The following is a 9,320-nucleotide window of genomic DNA, read 5'->3' on the forward strand; positions in this document are numbered from 1 at the left end:
AGGAGGTCCTGGGACCCGCGCAAGCCAGGAATGCTGGAATGAGATGGCAGGCAGAGAAAAGTCACCATATCAAACGCATCCACACCCACAATACAGTATACTTGTATATATATACGTATACTGTATTGTGTGTGTGTATATATATATATATATATATACACAATGTATATACATGTATATATATATATACACATACATATTTACATGTACACATCTACACATACCCACACATAATATGCATGGATGCCTACATATATACATACATACACATATACATATATACATATTTTATAGCAGCCCTTTGTTGGGTAGCAAAGAGCTGGAAGGAAGGTGGGAACCAATTGACTGGGGAAATGGTGGAACAAAACCCTCGAATGAAATGGGATATTATCCTATGAAATGTTGAGATGAAGAATTCATAGAAAGCTGGAAAGACTTGTATACACTCATGCAGAGCAAAGTGACTACAACTGGAAAACACAATTCTATAAATGAAAACACCAAAAGACTTCAGATTCTAATCCATGCAATGAACAAGTCATGACTTCAGAGTTTGGACAGGACAAGTAGCCTATGGCTTCTCAGCAGAGTGGTGTTGAAGTGACTATAGTTTTGGTTCTCAAATGAGGCTAATGCATGGCTTTGTGCTGCTTAATCATGCTTTGTTGTAAGGGAAGCTCATTTTGGGGGAATGAGGAGAGGGTAAGGGAACCATTGGAAAGTAACAATGATGAAAAATTATAAATATTTTAAAAAATATAATACACAGGAAATTTTAATTTAACTTTATTGACCTTATTTCAGTCATTAATCCACAAGCATTTATCAGGCTCTTACTATGTGTCAGGAACTTTGATAATCACTAGGAATACAAAGACAAAAGTAAGAAAAGTCTATGAGGGGGCAGCTGGGTAGCTCAGTGAATTGAGAGTCATACCTAGAGACGGGAGGTCCTAGGTTCAAATCTGGCCTCAGACACTTCCCAGCTGTGTGACCCTGGGCAAGTCACTTGACCCCCATTGCCTAGCCCTTACCACTCTTCTGCCTTGGAGCCAATACACAGTATTGACTCCAAGATGAAGGTAAGGGTTTAAAAAAAAGTCTATGAAATGACAAAGACAAAAAGTCCTTGCTTCCAAGAGGCTTGTATTCTAATGAAGAGACAACATGTATATAGATAAATACATATATACAGAAGAATATATGTTTATAAATAGCTCATTTCTTTGTATATATTATATTAGTATATAATTATATTAATATGCTATGTAGTTAATATTCTATGTGCTACATAAAATATGCTGTTACACACACACACACACACACACATAGTATACAAGAGAATGCACTAGTAATGGGGATCTGTAGGAATCAGGCTTCTTGTAGAAGGTGATATGCTGAAGGAAACTAGGCATTCCAAAAGGCACAGGTAATAAGGAAGTGGACTTCCAGCTTGGAGGAGAGCAAAATATAAAAGCATGGAGATGATAGAATAGCATGTGTGCAGAACAGAAAGTAGACCAATATAGCCAGGTCAGAGGGGAATAAAGTTTAAGATGGCTGGAAAGTGGGCTGGGGCCATGTTGCAAAAAGATTTAAATAACAAACTGAAATATTTGATCATAGAGATGATGTTGGGGTGGGGGTGAGATGGCATGCAGCTAGGTGGTACAGTAGCTAGAGTATTAGGTCTGGAACCAAGAAGACCTGTTTTCAAATCTGGCCTCTGACACATGGCTGTGTAACCCTGAACAAGTCACTTAACCCTGTTTGCCTCAATTTCCTTTTCTGTCAAATGAACTGGAAAAGGAAATGGCAAACCATTTTAGTATCTTTGCCAAGAAAACCCCATATGGGGTCACAAAGATCCTGAAAATGACTAAATAACAACAGGTTATAGGAATAAATGGAGTTTAGAGGGATGGCATGATTAGAACTGTACTTCAGGAAAATCACTTTGGTGAAAGAGGGGAGAGACTTGAGCAAGGAGACCACAAAGGAGATATTGTGATAGTTGATTAATCCAGGTGATGAAGACCTGAACTGGGATTGGTGATTGTGTTGTGAGGGTAGAAATGTCAAGAGTTGGCAATATAATTGGATATGTATGATGGAGTGAAGTGTCAAAAGATGTCACCATGGTTGTAAGCCTGGTTGATTGGAAAGGATGATAGTAACCTTGACAATAATATGTAAATTTTGAAGAGAAGTGGATGGGGAGAAGGAATGACACAAGCAATGAGTTCTGTTTTGGACATTTTAAAGTTGAAATGCATTTGAAATAGTCAGTTACAACGGTCTAGTAGGGAGGTGATGATGTGGGAACTCAGGAGAGAGTACAGGACCAGATATATACATTTGCATAGAAGAAGTAATTGAACCTATGAGAACTGAAGAGGCCAACAACTAAAAAAATGTAGAGAGGAAAGAGGGCTTAGGGCAGAAACCTTGGGATTTACTCACAGTTAGTGGGAATGACATACATGATGAATCTGAATGAGAGATCTGTCCAGGAGGAGATGATCAATAGTGTCAAATGTCATAAAATGGGCAAGAATAAGGACTAAGAAGAAGCAATTAGATTTAGCAATTGAGAGATCATTGGCAACTTTGAAGAGAGTAGGGTCAGTTGAATGGTGAGATCAGAAACTAGATTGCAGTGGATTATGAAATGAGTGAAAGAAAGTAGAAGTCCTGAGTAAAATTTGCCTTTTCAAGATTTCCTAAGAAAGGTAGCAGAAATAAATAATGTTAGCAAGAATGATGGATCTAGCAAGAGTTTTCCTTTAAGGATCAGAGAGGCTTGGGCATGTGTGTGGTCAGCAGAGAAGGAACCAGTAGATAGAGACAGATTGAAGAGTAGAGAAAGGGTTGATGAGTGTGGGAGCAATCTGATGGATAAGACAGGATGAGATGGGTACCAGGACACATGTAAAGGAACTTTATTGATCAAGAGTGTGACAATCTCTGTGGGTGTCTGAGGTGGAATGAAGGAGTAAGTCATGGGTATGGGTAGAGTAGGGAAATGGGAGGCCAGATTATTTGAGACTGTTTGACTTCAACAAGTACTTTATCAATCAATCATGAACAATTATTAAGCATTATGTGGCAGGTACTATGTTAGGCCCAGAGGATACAAACACAAATAAACTAAATCATATACTGAACTCACTGAGAAAGGAAAGAGGATATCGTGGAGACTGGTAGATAGTCACTCATATCTGAATAAATTTGGATAGCATGAAATGAGGGAGAGGTTGCTAAGTCATAGGAAAGTCTATAAATAGCAACGGATGAAATGAGATATTTTTAAAAGAAACTAAATAATAAATGAAATTAATTTTAGAGGAAAAATAGAAAAAAGAGCCCTGGAGGGAAGACTTGGAAGGAGAACTTACAGTTTAGTACAAGAAATACAAAACATTAATCAGGTAAAAGATTCTCTAAAAATTGAATTTATTAAACAGAAGTTCATGACTAGCAGAAAACCAGAAACATCAAAACAAAGTAAAAAAGCCTGAATAAAAAGAAGAAAATGTAATTAATTTATAAGAAATAAGTGATTTGGAAAACAAGTCACTGGACTACCTGATAAGTATGACAAAAAATTTTTATATCATATTTTAAGAAATCATAAAAGTAAATTACTTAGATCTCTTAGAACCAGAAGGCAAAATGAAAATTGAAATCTTCTGAAAGACACCCTAAAATGAAAGATTCTAAGTAAGAATGTCATAGCCAAAATCCAGAGCATCCAGGTCAAACAAAAATTATTGCAAGCAAATCAAGAAAAAAAAATTACAAATACTAAGGAGCTGTAGTTGAATTTGCATTAGATTTGGTAGCTACCATTATAAAGGAGAAAAAAGCCTGGAATATGACATTCTGAAAGGCATAGACTTACAACCAAAAATAGTTTATCTCACAAAATTGAGCAAAATTCTGCAGAGGAAAAACTAGCCTTTAGTGAAACAGAGAATTTCTGAGCATTCCTATTTTTAAAAAAATGTCAAAGCTAAGTAGAAACTTTGAAATCAAACATAAGAGTTAAGAAAAAAACTTGAAAAAATAATTTCAATGAACAGTAAGAAGAGACCTTTTATAGGGTCTCTTTTTAAAAAGAATTTTTTTTTTTTGTAAAGACAGAGGTGGGAGGAGGAGGGAAAAAAGAAAACATATAAGATGTAGGGAAAGAGAAAATTAATTATCTTAACCGTGAATATGAATGGGTAAAGGAAGAAAATAGTAGAATGGATCATAAAGCATAATCCAAAAGTACATTTTTTAAAAACATATAGTTAAAATGTAAAGTCAGAACAACAACAAAAGTGATTATTCTTCAGCTGAACTATAAAAAAAAGAAGATTCATGATTTCAGCCAAGGCAATATCAAAAGAAACCTCAATTAAAAAAGACAAAGAAATTACATTTACATTGAAAAGTGCCATAGATAACAAATTAGTATAAATACTTAATACATATGGATCAAAATTTGTGGGATGCTGCAAAGTAGTCTTTAGGGGAAGTTTTATCTTTCTAAATACTTATATTACTAAAAGAGAAATAACAGATCTATGAATTACATTTTATCAAAAACTGTAAACAATTTACTGTAATTTAAAACCTCCTAAAAGAGTATTTAAAAATCTAGTTAAAACGCCAAATTAGAAATTTGAAGAGCAGAGTTCAACCATCTCATTTTTCAGATGAGGAAACTGAGACTCACCATCAGATGATGGTCAATCACACATATAACATGTCTGAGGCAGAATTTGAACTTCACTCTTCTTGAGTGGAACTCCACTTCTTAATTTATTAGAAATTGGTCATTTGTGTTTCCAATGCCACTTCTGCTCATAATTTTCTATATCCTTTAGGGTTGTGTTCATGGCTCTGCATATATAAAGCATAATCCACTGAGGAAGGGTAACCCTAGATGCTCAGACTTAGTTTTAATTAATGGGAAAATCAGGAGAAAAGATGGAGCTGAGATGATGAAATAGCCCTCACTACAGATAAAGGGGACTCTGTTGCTGAGGACCTTACATTCTATGATCTTTTAAAGTAATCAAAAACACCATAAACTTAAATAACCAAGCAAAAAGGCTTTAGGAAAAGGTGGGGTTGAGAGCTTTCATTGTGGCCTCCATGGGATTATAAGATTGTCTTTAGGAGTCTGTCGCAATGGTGTGTCCAGAGACTATCACAGTGACCACATGGTGCTTATGTGGCCAGGGCAGGAAGCTCTTTGTGATTGACCAGTGGAGATCAACTGTGTGGCATTTGATAAATGTCTTAGGCCTTATCAAACCCCAGTGCAGGACTTGGAGAAGGGAGGGGGAGCCAGGACAGAGGGAAAGGCTTGGTCTGGGTTTTTCAAACCCTTCATCAAGATGAGCACTAGGAAAAATTATGAAACGGACAAAGCTTACTTTCTCTTTCTCCATTGGTTTAATTAAATATATAAACACATATACACAAATACCAGGACATAAATGATCTATGTGGAAGGCATCCTACTAGGTTAGATGGAGTTATGCAGGCAAAAAACAAAACCAAGTACCTGGTTTCAAAGAACTCACACTCCATTGAGATCTAGGAACAATATGAATATATATTCATATATATATGTATATGTGAGCATATATAAAAAGGTAAACATATATAAAAAGGAAGAAAATAGCAGAATGAATTAGAAAGCATAAGCCAAAAACACATTTTTAAAAATACCCAGTTAAAATATGGGGTCCAAACAACAACAAAAGTAATTATTCTTCAGCTGAATTTTAAAATAAAAAAGAGATTCATGATTTCAGGCAAGGCAACATCAAAAGATAATACCATCAGGTTCCATAGATAATTCCACAAGCCAGGAGTGACTGGAGGCGTGATCAAACAGAGTATTTTAGGAATATTTGAGGAGAAAGAGAGAACACCAAAGGCTGATTGCCTTGGGCTTCCCAGAGAAGGCAACATCTGTGCTAAACTTTGAAGGAATTTAGGAATTCTGAAAGACAGACTAGGAAGGAAGGAATCTCTGGCACAAAGCACAGCCTATGAACATGCATGGAGGTGAAAGTTTGGATGTTATTCAGTTAGATGTCCAGTTTGGCTGGAATAGAAAGACTGTGTAAGGAGGAGTAATGCCAACCAGGTCAAGTCCGTCATGAAGCATTAAGTACCTACTGGATGCCAGGCACCTTGGGTAATTTCTAGGGAGAGAAAGAAATGCAAAAATAGTCCCTGCTCTTATTGGGGATACAACATGCAAACAACTACATATAAACAAGATGTTGGTAGGATAAATTGGGGATGAACCACAAAAGAAATATACTAGCTAATTCAGGGAGATTGGGAAAGGCTTTTTGCTGAAGGTAGTATTTTAGCTGGTTATTATAATGGCAAGACACCTACAATGTAGGTAGATAGAAGAGAATGGATATGACAGTTAAGGTGGTGAGACAATAAGATACAGACATCATCAAATATAGGTGATCTAGAGGTTAAGAGAGAGCAGCAGTCTCAATAGGAGTGAATTTTGGAAGGAGGACAGGATTTAGAGGAGGGAACAAGAAACTAGGCAGCACAGAAGTAGATTTGGAGTTAGGAAGACCCAAGTTAAGTCCTACCTCAGACATTTAACAGCTGTGTGGCTCAGGGTGAATTGTTCAGCCTCTCGCAGTCTCAGTTTCCTCATCTGTAAAATGTGAGACATAGACTCAGTACAATCTTTCCAGCTCTACATCTTATGATGAGTTTATCTTTGGACATACTAAGTTTGAGTTTCTGGCAGGATTCAGGACTTAGCTCAGAAACTAGGCATATAACAGACATTTCACTTAATAAATTTTTATTGTACGACCTCCCAGAAGAGATTTACAGCAGAGGGCTAAAAGCATAGAATTGGAATTGGAGAGAGGTTAGAAAAGGTTCTGGGTAGAGAAGCTTATTCATATGTATGCAGTCACTTAGAGAATGTAATGAGAGAAGAGAAGCGGGCTCAGGTATTTAGAAAAGGGGATAGATAATGAACTATCAGAGAGAGAAAAAAGAGAGGAAAAAAAAGTATGTTGGAGAAGTAGAAGTCATAGAATCTGAAGGAGGAGAGGACACCCAGGAGGAGAAGGTGGTCAAAAAATGTCAAAAGCTGCAGGGAGGTCAAGGAGGATGGAAACTGAGAAAGGGCCACTGCATTTATTAATTCAGAGGTCATTAATATCTTTTGAAATGAGCAGTTTCAGTAGAGTAACGGGATTGGAAGTCATATTGCCAAGTTAAAGATAGAGAAAATAGGAGTAACAAGACCTCACCATGTTTGTAGGCAGTTGAGGAAGAGTGAGTTGAAAGAGGGATATTGAAAATAGCTATAACTAGCATTTATAGCGTGCTTCAAAGTTTGCAAAGCATTTCATGTTATCTCATTTGATTTAATCCTCACAACAATACTGTGAGGTGGGTGCTATATTATCTCTATTTTATAGAAGAAGAAACTGCTCCAGAGAGAGCTCAAGCAATGCCCAGAATTATATAGCTAGTAAGTATTTTAGGCATAATTCAAATTTAGGTCCTCTTGACTCTAAGTCCAGCACTCTATCCAATAAGACATTTCAGGCTTTCACAATCTCTGACCTAGATGACCGCAGCAGCCTTCTAATAGGTCTTTGCTCTGTGCTCTATATGGCTACCACAGTAATAATTCTAAAAAGACAGATCTGACCATGATAATTCTCTGCCTAATTAGCTCCCATGGTTCTCTATTATTTCTAGAATAAAATTCAAACTTCTATCTTTTTCTTTCAATACCTTTTAAAAAAAGTTCATTATTTTCTTTTAATATTCACTAAAAAAACCATTGAGTCCAGAATTCTTTCCCTCCCTTACACCTCTTCCCACCCATTGAGAAGGGAAGAAAAGTGATCCTCATCATATGTATGAAATAATGCAAAACTTATTTCCATATTAGCTATATTGAAAAAAAGCAAAAAAAAAAAATTAAAGAAAGTTTAAAAATCATGCGTCAGTCTTCACTTAGACTTCTATTAGTTTGCTCTCTGGAGGTGGATAGCATTTTCATGGTAAGTCCTTCAAGAGTGTCTTGGATCATTGCATTGGTCTGAATAGCCAAGTCACTTAGTTGACATCATGATACAGAATTGCTATTATTGTATACAGTGTTCTCCTGGTTCTGCTCTCTTCACTCTGTATCAATTTGTATAAGTTCAAAGTTTTCACTTCATTCTTTATCAGTCCTCCTAAGTTTTTCTAAAACCATCCTCCTCATCATTTTCTGTAGCACAGTAGTATTACATCACAATTATATATCCCTACTTGTTCAGTCATTCCCCAATGGATGATCATTCCTTTAATTTTTTGATTTTCTGTCACTATGAAAAGAGCTACTATAAATATTTTTGTATGTTGTGTAATTAGAATCTGCTCCCTAGGACTCCAATTCTCAGCATCCCACTTTCCTTCTCTCATTACATCCTTAAGTTTTGGAGATAAAGTTTGTGTGTGACCCTGTCTCTGTCTCTGTCTCTCTGTCTCTCTCTGTGTCTGTCTGTCTGTCTGTCTCCTCTCTCTCTCTCTCTCTCTCTCTCTCTCTCTCTCTCTCTCTCTCTCTCTCTCTCTCTCTCTCTCTCTCTCTCTCTCTCTCTCTCTCTCTCTCTCTCTCTCGTTTGTTTTCCCCCCTGATTTGTGGTTTGTGGAGGTGAGGTGAGAGGCAGGTGAATTTTACTCAGGTGTTTTTTACTCAGGTTTTTACTATTGTTCTTTTTATTTTCTTCTACTTCAAGTGATTATTAACAAACCTTATAAAATAGAATACTTAGAGTTATTGGATATTAATTTAAATTTTACATTGTGGTGACCAGAAGTCTGGAGTTTAGAACCCTTGCTCCTCTCTAAGTTGTAGAGTAGTTTTTAAAGACAGATTAGTTTAGAAAGCCTCCTCCCACTGCTGCTGCTGCAGCTGCTGCCTCCCAGATGCCTTCCACATTTGACCAGCACACAGGCTGAGGCCCTAGTGAGCCATTTTCTGTGCATAGACTGAGGTATAAATTCCTCTTTCTCTTGCATTGATAATACCTGAGTGCTTGCTGCTGCCTTGAAAGTCCGGGTGTTTCTCTTAGGCAACAATTAGCCTCCTAAAGGCTTTTACTTTAGGAAAAGCTTCTACCCTAGTAACTCCCTGCCCATGTGGCAGGGGAAGCAAGTGGCTCCCTGGTGTTTTTACTCTTAGGGGGGAGGGGAAGGAAGCTTACTCTTCCAAACATCTTAACTTTAGCCAGTGTATACTAGAGTAGTGCCACCTATGAACA

The sequence above is a fragment of the Monodelphis domestica genome, chromosome 1 (genome assembly GCF_027887165.1).
Source record: "Monodelphis domestica isolate mMonDom1 chromosome 1, mMonDom1.pri, whole genome shotgun sequence".
Taxonomy (NCBI): domain Eukaryota; kingdom Metazoa; phylum Chordata; class Mammalia; order Didelphimorphia; family Didelphidae; genus Monodelphis; species Monodelphis domestica.